At 39.3% G+C, this 20821-nt stretch overlaps 1 protein-coding gene across 3 annotated transcripts in view; it reads left to right on the forward strand.

The window, feature by feature from the left end:
- Window positions 1-352: 352 nt before the first annotated feature.
- The window catches only part of OLIG3 (oligodendrocyte transcription factor 3), a gene marked incomplete at its 5' end in the record, with an annotated part of 40183 nt that continues 19714 nt past the window's right edge, over window positions 353-20821 (forward strand). For all 3 annotated transcript variants that reach the window (XM_082732127.1, XM_082732129.1, XM_082732133.1), the window contains one exon: window positions 353-502. The remainder of the gene's footprint in view (window positions 503-20821) is intronic.

The following is a 20821-nucleotide window of genomic DNA, read 5'->3' on the forward strand; positions in this document are numbered from 1 at the left end:
TACTTGCACGCCACCACAATGGTGGTTCTAATGAACCTGGCCAGAATTTATTTTGCTCCATTTAGTCTTGTGTTGAGTAGGTAGCATCTAAGCTGCCACCAGTTTAAACCTCAAGCTTGCAAGTTTCACCTATGATGAGTTCATTACTTGCTTTCAGCCCTGCCCCCCAAAAATGTGGTGGATTGGACTCCAGGACATAAAAGCCAAAAAGAGTCAATCATTAGCAAGGGTGAGTAATAGACAAATAACACTGCCAGACTGTGTTTGTCTTAGGTGCCAAAATGAATTGTTCATTAACATTCTCAGAAATACCCAAATTATACAAAAGCAAGGGGTGTTAAACCATTTCAGATTGTTGGTGAATTTTGCTTAGGGGGTAAAATATAGCAAATGTCTTGAATGAGGATCAGTGCTTTCCCATTCTTATAAGAGCAACAAAAGGAAAATTCAAGAAAGGAAGCAATGGGATGAACTTCTGCATGAGCTAAATTCCAGTCTACAGGTAAGGAGCATGGATAAAGGAAAACATAGGCCCATTGGTTTTTAATTCCATTTCATTCATTAAATGTCATATTTTTCTTCCCTTAAGCCACTTTTCTCCCACTTTAAATAGGTAATGATAGACTGAGTTTTCTGCTTCAAGTGCTTTGTTATGTTAACAAACAATTCAAATGAGTAAATGTTAAAGATCTTATTGGCTTTATTCAGTGATTCATGAATTGAACTGCATTCCATAGAGTAGATAAAAAGGTGCACAGAAAACTGTACAAAATAAGAGACCTTTATAGGCAGAAAAGAGTGAGTGGAACAAGGGAGTCATACTAATAAGAAGTGGATTGGTTGGAGCAAGGACACTTTTCTTTAGGAAATAACAAAAGTCTATCAGGTAGATTACATCACTGGTACTAACCAGGTGATTCCTGATTGAGTGGTTTAAGATTTTATTTCTGGCATAAGCCAAAACTGTAATTAAGACTAGGTTTGGTGATGTGGGGCTGAATGACTATTGGGGCCTTTTGTCTTGTTTTTAACCATTCTTTCCCTTGGATCAGACTCTGAATCAGAGATGTGATCAAAATATAAGGCATTAATGCTACTCTCAACTACCCCCTGAAGTCTCACAGTTTCTGCTAGTCAGGTATGACATCTTTTTGCTGAATTTTTCTCAGTATTCACAGGTCACAACTTCAAGTTCACATTCTTTAAGTTCTCTATTGTCTTCATTTTCTTTCGTATGTTCTAGTCTTAGGGCGATCATTTGCTTGATGGTTGTCAGATGCAAACATAATATTTAAAGGTTTTGAGAGAATTCAGCAGACCAAAAAGACTACCATGATTATTATAAGTGGAATAATTCCTAATGTCTGAAGTGTACTTCAGAGCCGTGGCTTCCAAGACCCAAACCAATCAGAATTAAATAAGTCAAAGAAAGGCCTCGTTGAAGGAGTCCCTTTCTTAAGACAACTGATTTGTTCAGTGATCTTTTGAAACTCCACTTCCCCAGAAGTGTTGACCCAAGTGCAGCAAGTGGTATTGGCCATAGAACAAACACATCCTTGCTCTCTTGAAAAGATAATGAAGAGTTATCTTATTCCCAAGAACAACTTGGGCCATGGCACCTAGGAATTTTTGCTGGAAGCTATGGCTTTAGCAACAGATTCTACAATACCTTCAAGAGTTAAGGTGAGGTTCCCTAACATAGCCTCATTTGCACTTACTCCTAGCCAAGGGAGCTGTGATCTACCAAAGGAGGCTACTTTTGAATCAGGAATGCCTCCAATCAGTAATTCCTGTTGGAATCTCTGGTTTGGGAAATGTGAAACCTGAGAGGTCAGGAAAATTTCACATAGCAATTTTATTCTGATTATTCTTGTCTTGTGTCCCTATCTTTCTGCAGAGCTTGGAAGCAAGGTTCCTTGGGTTAGGGATTTTTAGGGATAGGTAAATAGATGCCCAGGTTTAGGAAGTCTGACACAATAAAGTGGGGGGCTAAGTTGGACAAGATGTTAGGTGGCGCTTTCTTCACTTGTAAGCTATGTGTCCAAGATTCAATACCTTGTAACTTAGCAGCAGCATCAATGATTGAGAGCTCTTGGTAGGTCTTTTTCATGAGTCTCATTTTTGCCGAATCATCAGAGTAGAACAATAACTGCTCATAAATGACAAAAAACTTAAAAATGCCCATTGTTGAAGATCTGATGAGAGTCCAGTGTAATGGGTGATAAGGAAATTTGGTTATTTCAGTAACATACAACATTTTAAGATAATTAGAATTATGACTGATCACATTATACCAGAACCTATCAGACTTTAGGAATTTCACGTAATTTCTGGAACACTTATAACATACCTATATAAATACAACATAAAGAAGACTTACTGTTACTTCTTATTTGACAATATTTCCCATGAAATTAACATATCCAATAAGCCTAATGCATTTAATATCTCCCTTTTTATAAGGAGAAAGAACAAATCATTTGAGATTTTTTTTTTCAAAGACCCTCTAAAAAATCCCAAAGTTAACTTGAGGTCTAAAAGATTTTATTTAGACTTTGATTTGGGGGAAGTTTGTCAGCGCTATTCAGTTAACCAAAATGGCAATAAAAGGTGCCAAAGGCAAATAGAGACATTTACACAATTGTGAGAAAAAGTTATCTCCTTCAATAGGGAGGAGATTTTTTTGCTTGTTTTGTTTTTTGTTTGTTTGTTTGTTTGTTTGTTTGAAGTAATCAAAGATCTGATAAGAGCCACATGAAGCACAATAAATTATCTTGGTAAGACACAAAATTTTTGGTACCTAGGCAAATAACTTAAAAGGTAAAAAAACCTTTCATAATCTGTTATCAAAAGCATACAAAGTCCAAGGAAATTGTCCTTCTAATAGAGAGAAAACCACATTCTAATTTTGTACTTGTATACTTTGATATTAAGCAACTTTTTAAATTTTTTTATATTTTTTTAATAAAGTATTCTTTTTTAAGATTTTATTTATTTATTTGACGGAGAGAGATCACAAGCAGGCAGAGAGGCAGGCAGAGAGAGAGGAGGAAACAGGCTCCCTGTGGAGCAGAGAGCCCGATGGGGGGCTCGATCCCAGGACCCTGAGATCATGACCCGAGCCGAAGGCAGCGGCTTAACCCACTGAGCCACCCAGGTGCCCCATTTTTTTTTTTTTACATTTTATTTAATTATTTGGCAGAGAGAGAGAGGGAGCGAGAACACAAGCACAAGCAAGGAGAGCAGCAGGCAGAGGGAGAGGAAGAAGCGGGGCACCCTGCTTGATCCCAGGGATCCTTGGGATCATGACCTGAGCTGAAGGCAGATGCTTAACTGACCGAACCACCCAGGTGCCACATGAAACTTTTTTTTTTTTTAAGTTTGAAGAAATTAATTTAAATTTTTGTCCACTTATTCAAAACTCCTTTCCCAAGATTCCTTTTTCATAAAACCTCTACAGTTTTGTCCTATGTTTTTTTCATCTTCTTTTTCTCTATTTGGAACAATCAATAATTCTACTTTCCTTATCTACTTTTCTTATACAGTTGTTTCTTTTCACCCTTATTATTTCTAAGTAGTTTTAATTGCATATATTGATTAGAATCCTTAATTTCTAGTGAAAACCAAGAGGTAAGCAATTGTGGACTCTCTTTCTCACTACCACTCTGGAGACTGGCAAACTTAAACACATTTTATCATTTCTAGAAGTACATCTTCCCTCATAGTAAAATTTTCAATATGACACAAAATGTTTACTAAAAGACCCACATATCTTAAGTTTACTGGTAATAAGTAGCCAAAAGAAGATAAACTCTTGTTCAGTAACTAATGCTCCAGTATTTTATCTTATTTGGAAATGAACTAGATAGTCAATGACTATCCATCATTTAAGTTAATTTAGCAAAACTCTAAGGTTTCAAGTAACCAAAAAGATTTTTGGAAAGTTTTTAAGCAGACATATAATAAAACACAGTTATTAATGCAAAATTCACCTAGAAACTTTATCCCACTTACATCTATTTAAGTCACTTATTCTTAGCAATTATGTTTAGACTACCTATAAAAACTTAATATGACATTAGACAAAGCAAGCCATCATCCAAAGTTATTTTTCTTGCTGACACATTTTATAAGAAAGATAAAGAACTTATTTGACCTTTAATACATCTAGGTAGAAAAAGTCTTATATTCGACATTGATAACTCTAAAGAATGCCTGTTTTAACTAAACCAACAAGCCTGAACTAGTTTTTATTTACTAAAAATTAATTCTAGATCACATGAACTTGAAAAATATTTGGATTCATTTCTATATTTCTGAGAGTGTTGGAGTACTCAATCCATTCAAGCACTTGTCTTCAAACCAACCAAACAAGCTCTTAAAATTATTTTTGGCAATACCATCCAAATGTAGAAAAATATCATTTATCTACAACATACATTTATTGACCCACGTAAACATACAGACAGACACAAAAAGAGAACTTACAGCTTCTCTTCTAAAATTTTAGCCATGAATTAGTTACAATACAAAGCTATTTACACAAATTGGATTCAAATTATGTATCTGACAGTTGGAATAAGTTAAGATTACCTGCTCAGACGTCTAAATGTTTTAACTAATGTTTGTGAAGAAGACATGTAAGAATTGTTTTCTTAACCTAGTTTCCAAAATAGCCTTTCCCTTTATTTTTCCTTCTGATGAGAATTAACTCCCTCAAGTCTTCATTTCAAAGAGATGGACTCCTAAGAGTTCCCGGGAAAAAAAAAGCCATGTAGATATCTACATCTTGAAGGCACAGGTAAAGAATGCAAGTTTCTCTAAGAAGGTCTCTTATTTCCTAAGGTTGGAAATTTACAATACCTACAAGCCTTTTGAAATGAACAGGTGAAGTTTGGGGACCGATAGAAGAGGTAGGTAGGCTTTGAATTGTTTCTGAAGCTGCATTTTTGGCTTTGAAGAAATTTGTACGATAAGGAGAGTTGTTTTTAATTCCTCCCAAAATTGGATTGCAGCCTGAATAATATCAAGGGGCAGAACCACCCATCTAACCATATAATCCTCAATTTGCTTCTCTATATTAGGGAGATTATCAATTAAAATGGAAATGAAAAGGATTCCTATGTTTTAGTTTTAGAGGTTTGTCTTAGGAGTATTTTTCTTTCCTCATGTGTGCATTCAGCTTGGAAAAAGCCTTTGAGAAATGTTTCTGTCAACCTCTGAATATCAGCTTCCAATTTGGCCAAGCTCTGACCACAGAGCTACTTAAAAAATCTTTTCAAATATCATGTTGGGTTTCAAGCAGGACCAGCAATAAATATTCCTGACAGTATTGAACATCCTCCCCTTGGACACAAGAGGTATCCCCAAAAGTGTACAAAATATACCACCCTCCCAAGATCCAGAACCATTCCTAAAAATAGTCAAAAGAAAGAAAGTATTAGACAATTTTCCTGAGAGCTGGCAGATGGTAGGACCGCAGTCACAAATGGCATGCAACCCACATTTCGGTCCAGACACAGTTCTGCACCCCCCAACCTGATTGTTGAGCTGCCTGAATAATTCAAGAACCAATAACCTGCATTGTCCCAGGCAGGCAGAAAGCCAAGCCAGATTCTCAGGACATAAAACTATTCAAGCAAGAAGGCAATAGCTACTTCCAGGAGAGAAAGAATCAATAACCGATGGGCCTGCCTTTGGAAAGAAAAGGACAAAATGAAACTTTATCTTCCTCTCTCTACCAGGTACTACAGAAAGATATCCAGGCAAGCTGACTGTGGAGAATTCTCACCCTTAGCCAGCTTCTGCCATTTTCCCCAGAACCACATCTAGAGGCCCCTCGTGGGATCTGAGGTAGAGTGTAGCTCCAGTGTCTACCAAAATTTGACAAGGATTTTTATTACATTTAATTTTAGTTTTTCCCTTGTCTGTTTAAAGGAATAACTGATAGCAGTTGACCAGAAAATCCAAGTCCCAGCAACCCTGGAAGGGGCCCATCTGGGATTCTTCCTGCAGAGGAAGATCAGAGGACATTTGAGTTGATATAGAAAGATTTACACAAAACCTTTGAGGACAATCTTTTCTTCAGCGTCCCAGTTGATGACAAATGAGACACTTATTTCTGGGCCGGGATTTTGATGACGGACCCCTTAAAGGGTGCAGTGGGGAAGGCCCAGGTGTTGTTCTGGTTTCTGGCCTTGGAGCCATTGCAGCTACAAGGTCAATAATTTGGAGGACTCTCATTCACATTTTTGTTCCAGAGTCCTTTCAAAGTGCTCAGTGATGGTTACCAGTTAATCAGAACTGAGCCTTCGCATACTATTTTCTGTCTTTTAATGAGTCCACTGATCTTAGATAATTTATTTACAAATAAGGCAGATAGAATGGGTTGGGTAGCTTCATTTAGTGTACAAAACCCAGAATGCTGTGGGAAGAGAGTGTCTAGACAGACTTTAAAGTCTGCCCCAGATTCATCTTTTTGTGGTTGTCGTTTACTTGTTTGAACCCCAGACCCATCAGTGTGAGCGGGGAAGACTCTAGGAATAATTTTCAAAAGATCAGTTGCTGTTTTGCAATTTTTTCTGGTCCGTAAGGGGACCATATTGAAGATCAAGGATCTTGACGATTATCCTTGGGGTTATGCCGTAGTGGCTCCTGCGACCATTCTGGGTCTTCAGCACATCCTACCAACATGAACACAACCGATAAAGATCTGGCAGTCCCTGGGCCTTGGCCCTAATAAGGAGTCAAACTGTTATATATATACATATGTATATATGTATATATATAAGATTTTATTTATCTGAGAGAGTAAGAGAGAGCATGAGCAGGAAGGAGTCAGGGGAGAGGTACAGGAGGAGAAGGGGAAAGGGTAGGGAAAGGGGCAAGAGGAGAGAGAGGGAGAGGGAAAAGCAGGTTCCACAATGAGCAGGGAGTCCAATGTGGGGCTCAATCCCAGGACCCTGGGATCGTGACCTGAGCCGAAGGGAGAGGCACAACTGACTGAGCCACCCAGACGCCCCAGGATTCTAAACTCTTCAGGACACTTTTAGGGATCTTCCTTGGGTTTAAGAAATTTTTTGTAGCCCTTAGTTTGGCCTTTGAGTAAAATGTGAAGGATACTTGAAGATCACCTGCAGCCTCAGGTGAGTGGAAATTATTTAAAAGTCTCTACAGAGTGGAAAGGTAATTGAGATAGAGGACTGATAGGACCTGAATACTGAGGTAAAGGAGGATAGAGGGGAGCAGGAGCCCTCACGTCAGTATAACTGTCTTTTGTTTTAGGTACATTTTGTGTCCTTAAATTTTCATTAACCTTTTGCAACAAATCTTTCAATGAAGCAATTTTGAAATCTTGAAGCCTTTTAGAGGCTTCTGAATGCCAATTAAAATAGGTATCCCATTTTATTGTTTGTTTGATTGATTTGGGAACCCTCGCTTGTAAGTGCACTTTTTGAAAGAGAGAGAGAGAGAGAAGTGACTGAAGGGCAGAGGGAGAGAGAGAATTTTAAGCAGGCTCCATGCCCAGTGCACAGCCTGACATGGGCTCGGATCTTATGACCCTGAGGTCATGATCTGATTCTAAATCAACAGTCAGACAATTACTGACTGAGCCACTCAGGCGCCCTCAAGTGCACATCTTAAATCAACAATCTAGCCTAAATAGAATGCTCCTGTAATGGCCATCACAATTCTAGGTTGTCTTAGTAAGATTTAGCCACTTTTCAAGTTTATACTTTATTTTTTTTTAAGATTTTAATTATTTATCTGACAGAGAGAGACACAGAGAGAGAGGGAACACAAGCAGAGGGAGTGGGAGAGAGAGAAGCAGGCTTTCCCACGCAGCAGGGAGCCCTACACGGGGCTCCATCACAGGACCCTGGAATTATGACCTGAGCCAAAGGCAGACGTTTAAAGTCTGAGCCACTCAGGTGCCCCAAGTTTTTACTTTATTTTTATTAATTTGCCAGATATTCTTTCAGTGAGAATTATAAAAGACCAAAAGAATTAAAAGACCAAAAATATCTTTTGCAGGGGCACCTGGGTGGCTGGGTGGGTTAAGGCCTCTGCCTTCGGCTCGGGTCATGATCTCAGGGTCCTGGGATTGAGCCCCGCATCAGGCTCTCTGCTCAGTGGGGAGCCTGCTTTCCCCTATCTCTTTGCCTGCCTCTCTGCCTACTATCTGTTGAATGAATAAATAAAGTCTTTAAAAAATATATATCTTTTGCAAACTGCCTTTTTTAAACAAAGGATTTTCTTTTGGTTACAAATACTGTGTAAGACAATGCCTTCTTTTGCAAAACAATAGATACAAGAACAATTTTTAAAAACATGTGATTTGGGGGTGACTCAGTGTCTCAGTTGTTAAGCATCTGCCTTCAGCTCAGGTCATGATCTCAAGGGTCTTGGGATGGAGCCCTGCTCCGGTCCGGCTTTGCGGGTAGCCTGCTTCTCCCTTTCCCCCTCCCCCTGCTTGTATTCTCTCTCTCTCTCTGTCAAATAAACAAATAAAACCTTTGAAAAAAAATTAAACATTTTGAAAAATGTTATTTGTCCAAGATATTTAGAAGAAAAGAACCTGATTTTTTTCCAGTACTAAAAAACCATATATCCGTATTCCCTTACCTTTCAAAGGGTAAGTTCAAAGCTATGACTCAACTAGAGAAAATGAGAGACAGAGGCAGAGACAGAGATCATCATATAGCTACTTTAAAAATAAATAGCTTCTGACAATTCTTCTGATGTTACCTTTCCTTTCTGGAACTCATATCTTCACAAGAGTTGAACTTAAAATATTTCTAATGAACTGATGGAAGAAAAGAAAATACCTATTGCACACATACATGTAAAATTTACCATAAACAATTATGCATGTCAAAAAGACACTCACCTTGAAAAAGTACCAAAAAAAAAAAAAAAAAAGTGGGAGAAAAACCTGAATTACAAAGAAAAGAAAGTCAAATTTAGATATGGACAGGTTCCAAGATCACAATTCTTAGACATAATGTAAGCAGATGTGCCAGAAGATGACCCACTCAGTGTTTGGAACTTGAGGATGCTATGTCTTCAGCTAAGTATTGGGTCTCTCAGAGCCAAATTAATACCTAAGAGGGAGGTGTCACTGGGTTGGGACTAGGTGGTGTTTTCCAGTGTACCTCACCACATGGAAATTTTCTGGAGGATGGCAAGTGACCTAGTGTCAATCTAACACATTCCGTGTCCAACTGATCCTGACAGAAGAGTCTTAGACTTAAGTGATGAATGCTCTAACAGTTTCAAGCGCTCAACTGATGCCTACCAACTTTGCAGTTTTTGACTTCTGAGATTGTAATTAGCAATAGCCTTTTCTTCACATGCACATTAGAAGGAAGCAACAGTAGCAGAGACTATGGGACTGTGGACCAAAGAAATGTTACTGAGGACCTACCAAGAGAAGGCCTCAGGTGCATACCACTTGTGACTCCCAATGTGGAACTGGGGACTAACCCAAGACCTGGGGCTTGGATTGCAGGCAAAAGTGTGGCAGGACTGAAAAGCCAGTTAGATCAGGAGCTTGAGATAGTGAGAACTGGGCTCAGAATCAAGAGGAACTTGCCCATGACCCTTGGAAATGGTAAGAAAGACAACTCAAAGGGGTTTTATGGTATGTCTGTCCATGTTTCTCGTGGTCCCTGAAGCCATCAGAAGTCTCCTTCAGAGCCCACTGCTGCCACCAAACCTGTTAGAAAACAAAATTCAACAGAGTAAATGTGAAAGATCTTATTGGCTTCATGCAATTCTTCATGGATCGGGCAGCGTCCCATCTATGAGACAGAAAGGAGCTCTGAGGATCTGTACAAAATGAAGACTCCAACAGGCAGAAGGAAGAGGATGAGGGAGTTGTACTAGCAAAAAAGCAGATTGGTTGTGGCAAAGTCACTTTTCATTAGGGGATAGCGGGAGTCCATCAAGCGGATTACCTCACTACTGCTGACAAGGTGATTCCTGATTGATTTCATTTAATGTTCCACTTCTGGGAGAGGCCACAACTGTAATTAAGCTAAGCCTTACTTTAGTGACAGGAGACTTAGCATAAATGACACCATTTGGAGCCTGCTGTTTTGTTTTGTTTTTTTGTTTTGTTGTTTTTTGTTGTTTTTTTTTAAGATTTATTTATTTGACAGAGAGAAATCACAAGTAGACAGAGAGGCAGCCAGAGAGAGAGAGAGAGGGAAGCAAGCTCCCTGCCAAGCAGAGAGCTCGATGCGGGACCCGATACCAGGACCCTGAGATCATGACCTGAGCCGAAGGCAGCGGCTTAATCCACTGAGCCACCCAGGCGCCCCTGTTTTGTTTTTTAACAGTAATATGTCTTTGAGTTAACTAAAAGGTCATCTTGCGTAAATTTTACATTTTTAATAGTGTACAACCCACACAATGTGCTTCCTCGGTGTAATCTAAGAGAGGCCAAGTATGCAGTATTAGAGCCAAAATCAGGATATTATTTTGCTTCAGGATGCTTTGAAACATGTCATTATGAATACAACTCTACTTGTGAACTTGTCCTCATTAACTTAGCAATTAGCAAGATCCTGTTTGATCTTGGAATTCATTAGTCATTGCAGCTGAAAGACTGCTTCAATTTTAACACATGTGAATCAACAATGAAGGTGGTAATAAGAAAATCAATATCACTTTCCTGCTTATACATTTTTCCAAGGCTGCACTATGCCCAATTAAATAATATTTTACATGAGAAATATTTTTAAAGTAGCATTATCACATGCTTCTTCACACAGAGACCAAATAACCCTCTGCTTAGTAAAAGGCCATCATCCATGAGGTTCTAGGAGGAGTTTGGGAGACAAGTCCCTTTCTTTCTTTCTTTCTTTCTTTTTTTTTTTTTTTAAGATTTTATTTATTTATTTGTCAGGGATGGAGGGAGAGCGAGCGAGCGAGCACAGGCAGACAGAGAGGCAGGCAGAGGCAGAGGGAGAAGCAGGCTCCCTGCCGAGCAAGGAGCCCGATGTGGGACTCGATCCCAGGACGCTGGGATCATGACCTGAGCCGAAGGCAGCCGCTTAAACCAACTGAGCCACCCAGGTGTCCTGACAAGTCCCTTTATCTGCCTACCACACAGGGTCCTGATCACAAGAAAAAGTTTGCAAGGTAGATTTCAGATCGTTCCTTCCCACCCTTTAATTCTCAAAGAATCCCCTCCATATTCTAGAATACCAGTCAAAAATTCCACTCAATGCAGTCAGCTAAGTCTCAGTTCTAGTCTGGTACTTGGCAGATAGCCTAACTTCTTCATTAATTCCCTTAATAAATTGTGTTGGACCATTTTTGTCCCTTCGGGCATTTGTTGCAAGTATGAATTTAGCTCATCAGAAATTATTTTAAAATTATCCTGCTTTTGCTTCCCCTCATTGGCCACAGAAAAATTCTTCTAACATTTAATGATATAAAGTATGCTCTCTGATGAATACTATTTTCCAGACTCAAAGAACCTTAGTTCTTTTCGTATTCTGGCTCCAGCCTCCTGACCCAATCCTGCTTGTGTGTGCTGTCTTCAGGCATAGTGGCAATTCCAAACACAGAGTTGTATGCAGGGACCCACCAGCTTAGGAAGGAATATAGTAACATCTCCCTGATTCCAAACACCATACACCTTTTAATACAGTCTGATTACATTTATTTTGGCAGGTATGTTAGCCAGGATTACTGCACAAAACAGAACCTAAGATAAGAAATTACACGCAGTGTATTTGGGATTGTAAAGTCAGAAAATGGAAAAGGGGTTGAAAACAATGACAACAAACCAGAGTGAAGGAAAGTCAGTATGGAGTATATTGCCCAATTGGTGCCCGCTGTGGGTAACGCGGGGGACTCTGTCCATCCAAGACCCTTTTAAGAGCTGAGTAAAACCCACACCAGAAGCATTTGTCAGAAAACAGAAGAACACATGTATCCACTATGTTGCCCTTCCTCATGGATCTAGGTCAGGGGCTATCATTGGTCACAGACTGTGAAGTCCCTCACCCTTCCTAATGCATGTACAAGACCAATTAGGGCATCAGAAGCCGTGGTACAAGAAAATGGGACTTGAGAGGCATGAAGCGCCCATGTGTGAAGCCACTTACTGACAGGAAAGGCTGAGGATGTGAGCAGGCATGAGAGGTCTCTGACATAGGTAATGGAACCCCAAAGCCAAGTCCTATTTAGCTTGTGGTCCCCTAGCCCTATAAATCCTTTATTTTTGTGCCCCCCCCCCCCGCCTCACACCCCCCCCCCGCTGGGCTTACTGTTGTGATTATCTGAATTTTTGAAAGTTACAGAATCACAAGTATATTAGAGACAGACCAGACCTCCGAGATTGTTTAGAAGATAAGGAAACTGAGGCACACACTGGAGAAACTGGCCTCCCAAGGTCACATATCCGGTCTAATTAAATGCCTCAGTGTTTTACTTTGTAGAGATGTTTGAAACTACGCATTTGAGAAATATTTCTCAGGCTTCGAGCACATATGGAAGACTTAAGCGGGGATTTGAATGCCATCACCTTCCTTGGGAGCTTTCTTAAGGTTGATTTCTGCCAATCTCACAGATACTAGCTCTCTCTGTGAGTCACATTTGTACAGGAATTTGTTACCAGGAGAGGCAGACAACCATGGTCTTCATTCCGCTTTTGTTTATCTAACTGCTAATGCCCTTAAAGTGTTTATGTTGTTGTTGTTTGAATCTTTGTACATTTTAGAACCAACCGCACAGAAAATAATATATTCAGAGCAGGGGTATCAGAACCCGAGGCAGCTGAAGAGAGCCAGGAGCCAGTGGGTCTGCATGCTTTACAGGTGGGCTCCAGGGATGCAGGCCTGGGGCAGGTTATACTGCTCCCCGCCCTTTTCCTCATCTGTGAAATGGGAACAATAACAAAATCATCCCATGGGGCTATTATGATGCTTCAACAAGTTGACATTTACAAATCCCTTAGAATAGCTCCCTACACATAGTAAGTTTTGTTAAAGTAAGTAAGACCTTTAAAATAGGTCTCTTTAAAAAACAAACAAACAAACAAACCAAATAATAAAACAGGTCTCTTTTGGATGGGGTGGGGGGTGTGGGAGGGGGTGCGGGAGTCGGGGAGCTGTTTGGTTTGTCTGTGTTTTGGTTTTGGGTTTGGTTTGGGTTTTACAACATGACCGTATCTCCTATTTTTATTCAAAACTATCTCAACTTTTCTTCTGAGATGTGGAAGAAGAGAGACATCTCTGAACTGTTTATTTCTGTACGTTCAGCTTGTATTATTACATTAAACATTATATACTCTATTTCAGTTACTCATGGCACAGATTTCTCTTTTGATATTAAATATAGTAAGGCCATTTCCCTACCAGTTCCTGGATTTTTAAACTATTGTCTGCCTAAAATTTTTCAATAGTTTTCCATAGCAATAAATACTTTTTTTTAAAACGAACAACAACAAAAATGAACCTAAAAGGTAGAAGAAATAAAGACGTTTGAGTTGCGTCTCCTGATACAACTTTATAAGAACCATCTGAATGCGGGTTGAAGGGGGGGGTTGTGTTCATGGATTTTTTGTTGTTGTTGATGGATCTTTTAAAATACTACAGACTTATTTGAGTGGGGGAAACATGAATCCCTTCAGATAAATGAACTGTGTTTCATTTAATTATAATAACTTTTCCTTCAAGTGGAAATGGCAATATCTATGTTATCTATATTATTGTCTATTATCTATATTATTATCAGGTTTGTACAAGAGAAAATTACAATTCTTAAAAAAAAAAAAAAAAAGCAACACTTTTGGCTAATCAACCCGCTGCCCAGATAACTGGATGCAAAACTCAGTAAGTAAATATGCCACAAACGTGAACATAGGCTGTTTGCACAAGTTATTATTTGTGAATGGGTGGATTCACGCATTCTTCGCGAGGATGGGAAAGCGGCCACTATTCCTTTAGAAAGTTCAAAAGCTGCCGGTGCCTCCTTACTGACAATCGCAGGCAGGACCCAGGCAGAGCTGTCTTCTGGGCCAAAGAGTAATTTAGAAAACTGCCGTCTGTCTCCTGCTTCTGTGTGAAAAGTCTCGACAAGGTTGCGTCTGCCGGCTTATTTTATTTCTTGGGTTTTCAACAGAGGGTTCCGCCCCTCCCCCCTCCGCTGTAAAGGAAACTCGGGGGCATAATGAAGGCCGCACGTCGCGGCGGCCTGGCCTGCTGGGTTCAAGCCCCTGAAAGCGGCCGCGGGGTAAATTTCTCAGCCTTTGGGGAGTCTGGGTTCTGTGAGTTGGCTGCGGCGCACCGAGACTGTTTGCAAGGGAGGACCCCCGCCGAGGGGGTTTGCTCTCCTCCCAGGAGCTCAGAAAAGGTGAGAGGGCTCCTTCGTATTTTCTCTTTTCCTTGAACTACACAATAGTTTCTTCAGCAGGTCCCTCTGCCTCTCTCACACTGGGACATTTTTCCACATTTCCAGGATTATGGCCACTTTCACTTAGATCTATGTGGGCTGCCTCCACATACAAAGAAGCACTTGGGGACAGGATTAGTAGGATTAGAAGAGATTCACATATGTCCAGTTCAAGCAATTGGTATTCAAAGCTTTACACTTTCAAATGCCACCAAGAGAGAGAAAAGGAGCCAGGAGCTTGCTTTGCATTTCAGCACCTTCAAGAGAGGAACGGTGCTTTTGATTGGTGTTTAAAGCAGGGATAAACAGATTCCTGTTCGGTTTAATCCAGGCCAGCACACCACGGTCTCTCGAATCTGGGGGGAACGAAATAGGGCGCCCAGGCCTGAAAATCACAAACTTCGGCATTTTGGTGCTTGCCAGCGTTCTGAGTAGTGTGGCGGGTGCAGATGCTTAGGGCAATGCCCTTGCCAGTTACGATTCGCTGTTTCCTTACACAGGCCTTCCTTGAGGAGCTCCCTTACAGAATAGTCCTGATTTTTTTGCACGGGTGTAACCGTGAAACTCAGCTTCCCAGCAATGACACAGAAGAGGTTTGATGTGTTGTCATTTATCTACCGGTGGAAAATGCAGTCGAATTAAAATCTGAAACCCAGTTGTTGAACTTGTGAAATTGTTTCTTCTGCTTTGTGAGGAGACAGAAAGAGATACCCTTCCCCACCCACGCAAGAGGTCTATTTTTCTTACCAGTCACTTCTGTTTTGGGGTCCTGAAGCAGCCCATTGTTTTCCCCCTCCATCTCCCATTCCTATAAAGGCCTGTTTTCCTTGATGAAGGAGAAAAATATCCATGGAGAGCAGCTAGCACTGTGTTAGGCTAGTTCGTATACCCACTGACTCTGTAACTGCCATTAGCTGATACGCGAGAAAATGCAAGAAAAGTTTTGCTTTTCATTCCTTTGTATTTTGCTCAGCAGCAAGGTACCATGATTATGAGGTTCTTAGAGAACTTTGAAATCTTTCACAATGCTGTAGATTTTTTAAAAATTAACCTCTCATGAATTCTTGAAAGTGACTTCCAATGAACAGGGGTACTAAAAATCATATCTCTTTTCATATGGATAAGGTTCGCTTTCTAAATTCATTTTAAGGGGCGCCTGGGTGGCTCAGTGGGTTAAAGCCACTGCCTTCGGCTCAGATCATGATCCCAGGGTCCTGGGATCGGGCCCCGTATCAGGCTCTCTGTTCCTCAGAGAGCCTGCTTTCTCCTCTCTCTCTGCCTGCCTCTGCCTATTTGTGATCTCTGTCTGTCAAATAAATAAATAAAACCTTTAAAAAAATAAATAAAGATAAATTCATTTTAATGACTTGTTTATTGACTAGTTGTCGTTAGAACTGGGATCCAGTGCCAAGGCTGTCGTTAATTAGGAGTTCACCTTAAGGCAGTACCATATTTTCTTTTGTCCTTGCATTCATCATGTGCAGAGTGAAGGGGTTGGACTAAAATATGAACAGCTTGTGTTCCTCACACAGTACAATTTATAAACTGTTTTTACACATTTCTTAAGTGTTTTTAAGCTTAAACATTCTGTTCCTCTTCATAATCATTTTGATTATGTTATGTTATCTCTGCCATAGAGCAATCATATCTTCACGAGACGAGAAAAGTTGTCTTCAAACAAATCAATTGCAACAGCCTTAAAATATCTATCTTAGAATAGATATTTTATAATAAGGCTCTGTAAGACATGGTCTCAAATATCAAAAAGCTTGTGTGGTGTCAAATTACATCTTGGGTTGCAGTTTTCCTCCCTTCCTTCCTTCCTTCCTTCCTTCCTTCCTTCCTCCAGCTAGTAGTTCAGATGGGATAAATTTTCTATTGTTCCATCTTCAGATTCACTGCTTCCTCCTCTGATATTTCCCTTCTTTTATTATGTCCATCTAGTGAGATTTTTATTTTGGTTATTGTATTTTTCAGTTATAAAACTTCCATTTGGTTCTTCTTTATGCCTTCTGTCTTGCTGTGTTCTTCCGGTTTTTTGTTTCAAGGGTATTTATAATTGCTCTTTGAAGCATTTTTATGATGGCTACTTTAAAAATGCTTGTGAGGTTGGGGCGCCTGGGTGGCTCAGTGGGTTAAAGCCTCTGCCTTCAGCAGAGTCCTGGGATCAAGCCCCTAGTAGGGCTCTCTGCTCAGCAGGGAGCCTGCTTCCTCCTCTCTCTGCCTGCCTTTCTGCCTACTTCTGATCTCTGTCAAATAAATAAATAAAAATTTAAAAAAAAAATGCTTGTGAGGTAATTCCAACATCAGTGTCATCTGGTGTTGGTGTCTATTTATTTTGTTGTTGTTGTTGTTAAAGTTGATTACTTGGTTTTTGGTCTAATGAGTCACTTTCAGTGTGTCCAGGACATTTTGGGTATTATGTTATGAAACTCTGCATCTTATTTCAATTTCCTATATTAGCAGGTCTCAGTGGAAACCTATTCAGCATGGGCAAGAGAGACATTGACTCTTTGCCACTGGGTAGGAATATAAATCCAGACTCCTTATTCCCTGTGATCAGACTTTGATAATGAGCATTGAGAATGGCATAGTAGATAAAGTATAGATTTTGGAATCAGACAACACTAAGTTGAATCCTGGACTCACACATACTTACTGTGTGTTCTAGGATATGCCACAAAAACTTACTGAGCCTCAGTTTCTTCATCCCTAAATAGAGACGATAATATACGCTCTGGAAGCTGTTTCTAGAATTAGGAATAATACTATATGTGAAAAATTTAGCAAGTAATACATGATCAACAAATTTTAATCAGCTCCATTTATGAAGTAAAAATTAGTGTATTCTAATGGACGTGCAGTTGAGTACAGAATCCAGAAGATTCCTAATGGATAAAAATTACACAACTCTGTTTTCTCTCCATATTTTTTCCTAAACAATTCTGTTTTCCAAAAATTAATTTGTATGTTATACAAATGTGACATAGTTATAAAAAACAAAAACAAAAACCCTCCTGGTGTCAGTGGCACAACTTGCAGGCAAGTGCTTTCTGGTTGACTTATTCTTGAGTTCTACTTGTTTCTTGTAGTAGTCCAATTATTTCACACAAGTGAACAATTAAAAAAAAAACTGCTGAAATCTCGTGGTGATAAAAGGAATCTTGTGATATTGCATTTGATTTTCACGGATACTATAGGTCTCAATAAGCTTTATGGCTTTATTTGTGAGTTATCCTTACCTTTCTTTTCAGTACTATTTTTCACTTTTATTTTTTATTGTGGTAAGATACACATGACATAAAACTTACCATCTTTGCCTTGTTTAAATAGACAATTCAGCAATGGTAAGCATATTCACATTGTTGTGCAACCAACCTTAAGAACTTTTTCATCTTGTGAAACTGAAACTCTATACCCATGAAACAACTGCCCATTTCTCCCTCTCCCCAACCCCTGGCAACAACCATTCTACTTTGTTTCTATGATTCCAACTGTTCTATATATCTCATATAAGTGGAATCCTACAGCATTTGTCTTATTCCACTTACCATAATGGTCTCAAGGTTCATCCACGTTGTAGCTTGTGTCAGAATTTTCTTCCTTTTTAAGGCTGAATACTATTTCATTGTGTGTATATATCACATTTTGCTTATCTATTCGCCTGTCAGTGGCATTTTGTTTGCTTCCACTTGGGCTAAAATTTATGAATAATGCTATAATCGTGGGTATACAAATATATCTTAAGACCCTTCTTTCAACTTTTTGGATAAGTATCCAAAGTGGAATCTTAGTAACATTTTTTAAGTTGCATATCTTGTTTTTGAAGAAAAGAGGAACTGTATCTTCTTTTTATACAGCCCCATACTGTGTGTATTATAATGTCAATTTTTAAAATGTTGGTTATCATTTTGGAATTTAGGAAGAGTAATCAAAATGTATACAGCTGCAAATAACTGACTCAAATAAATGGCTTTACCAATATAAGACATTGAGTGACTCAGTGTGTTGAGTGGTTTTGGCTCAGGTCATGATCTCAGGGTCCAGAAGTCAGGCTCAGTGGGGAGTCCACTTGAGAGTCTTTCCCTCTGCCCCTCCCCCACTCTCTCTCTAAAATATATATATATATATATATATATATATATATATATATATATATATATATATTTTAATATGACATTAGACTCAAGAAAAATATTCTTAGGAACTTGATCCAAGTCTGACCTAGTGGCTCAATCAATGCTTGCTCTTTTCTTCCTTCTGCTCTGCCAGTAGGTTGCCTTCCACATTTCTTATTCCATGTATTTTTCCATTCTCCTGAAAGGTTTACTAGTTCATATCTTCTATCTCCAAGTCTTCATTTTTTCATTTCCCAATTCCCACTTTCAACTGTGACCTTGCTTTTTATTTGTCTGAGAAAATAGGATTAAAAGAACAAATCTTCCATAATCACCTACCCCCACTTCCACCTACCTTCCTGCATCTGGGTCCATTTATTCTGTCTTCCTTCTTGTTATCACTTCTTTGTTCCTATTTAAAGCCTGTCCTCTCCATTCATGCATAGTCTCCATCTCTTCCTACCTATTCAGGGGCATGGATATAGCAATTGTCCCCTCTCTTTTCTGCATCATCAGTTTCTTCTCGCCACATCATTCTCAGAAACACAAGCTTGCTGAAATTTCTCCCATTTTAAAAGAAAAAAAAATCCTTCTCTAGGACCATTTTTTCTTCTTCTTTTTCAGCTAAACTATTTGACAGGGTTTTTGTACTTATTTTCCCCATTTTCTCCCTTTCCATTTTCTTCTCAAACTCCATTCTGACTATTGCTCATCCTATACCATCAAAACTGCTCTAGTGTTCACTGTCAATGACTCCCACATTGATAAATTTCCACAGGTAAATCTCAACCTTCCTCTCATCAGACAGGTCAAGGGAATTTGACACTGCAGATAACTGCCTTCTCCTAAAATCCTGTTTTCCCTTGGTTTCTAGGATACCACTATCCCCTGGACTTCCTCCTCTCCTCGTAGCTACCCCTTCTGTCTCCTTTGTTGCTCCTTTCTTTCTCTCTTTACCTCTTTCCAGGAAGTGTGGCAAGTTTTAATCCTTGAAACATTTTATTCTTTATCTTCATTCAATCCCGTGGTGCTTTTATCTGATATCATATCTCTTCCTGGTTGGCAGACATAATTATGGAAACTATATTACTTATAATTTTCATTTACATAGGCATCTCAAACTTAACATACCCCAAATATCTTTTTTCCTCAGTCTTTCCCATATCGTCGTTAAAAGAAAATTGTCAAACAATGATATAAAATGCACAGAGATATAAAATGAACTCATGTCAAAGATTTTATTTAACCCCTTAATTTATGAGGGAAATAAGTAAGATGTTACAATTGGTTTAAAAACACATTCAAAGGCCAAAGACATATATAGGGAATGAGAAATTCTGAAATGAATTTACAAATACATGCAAAACAAGTCTTTCTACAGAAGATAAGCAACTGTGTTCCACTATACGCAATCAATGTGCATTTTATGGACAAGAATAACTTACATTATTATCAGTTTTCTACAATTTGCATCCCTGTAAAGCATCTGAAAGACAATGGAAGGCAGAAATGACCTGAATGAATGTGTTAGAACACTCATTAATCTTGTAAACTTTTTCCCCCTATTTCAAAGCCTTTCACAATTTTTCTTGACTCTGTGGATTGAATCTGCATATTTCTAGAGGATCAACCCCAAAACTTAAAGTTCATCTTCGATCTGTCTCTTTTTCCCACAGTCTATGTCCAGTCACTCAGCAGATCCTACTGGTTCATCTTGCCAGTTACACATAGAATACGACTGTCCCTGTGACCCCCACCACACAGGTGGTGCAGGCTACCATTGTTTCTTGCCTGGATTCTTACAGTAGCCTTCTTTCTGATCTCCCTGCTTTCAACCTTGCCTCTTTCCATCTATTCTTAATAAAACAAAGTGAGCCTTCTGAAATATGAGTAGGCTTAAGTCATTCCTCTGCTCAAAACCACCTTTGCTTGTGGCTTCATACTTGGAGAAGAAGCCAAAGTTCTCACTTAAGCATAGATCTTAGCATTTCCAAAAAGCTCTGTATATTCTGCATCCTTAACTGTTGCCCCAACCCCAGAGATGATTTTCCTTGACATTGTTTTAAACTATCTTCCCACTCACTCTGCTGCAACGCATTGGTCCCCTTGCTGTTTCTCTAATGTGCAGGCTTGCTCCTGCCTCAGAATCTCTTTGCATAGCTCTTCCCTCTGCAGGGAACACTCTCCTCCCTCCACCCCAGATACCGAAATTATCTGTAGTCTTTCACCTCCTTCAGGTTTTGTTTAAGTATCAACTCCTCAGAAATCTTCCTTGGCATTATTATTGCAACCAC

The sequence above is a fragment of the Mustela nivalis genome (assembly GCF_964662115.1).
Source record: "Mustela nivalis genome assembly, chromosome: 5".
In the NCBI taxonomy this organism is placed as follows: Eukaryota; Metazoa; Chordata; class Mammalia; order Carnivora; family Mustelidae; genus Mustela; species Mustela nivalis.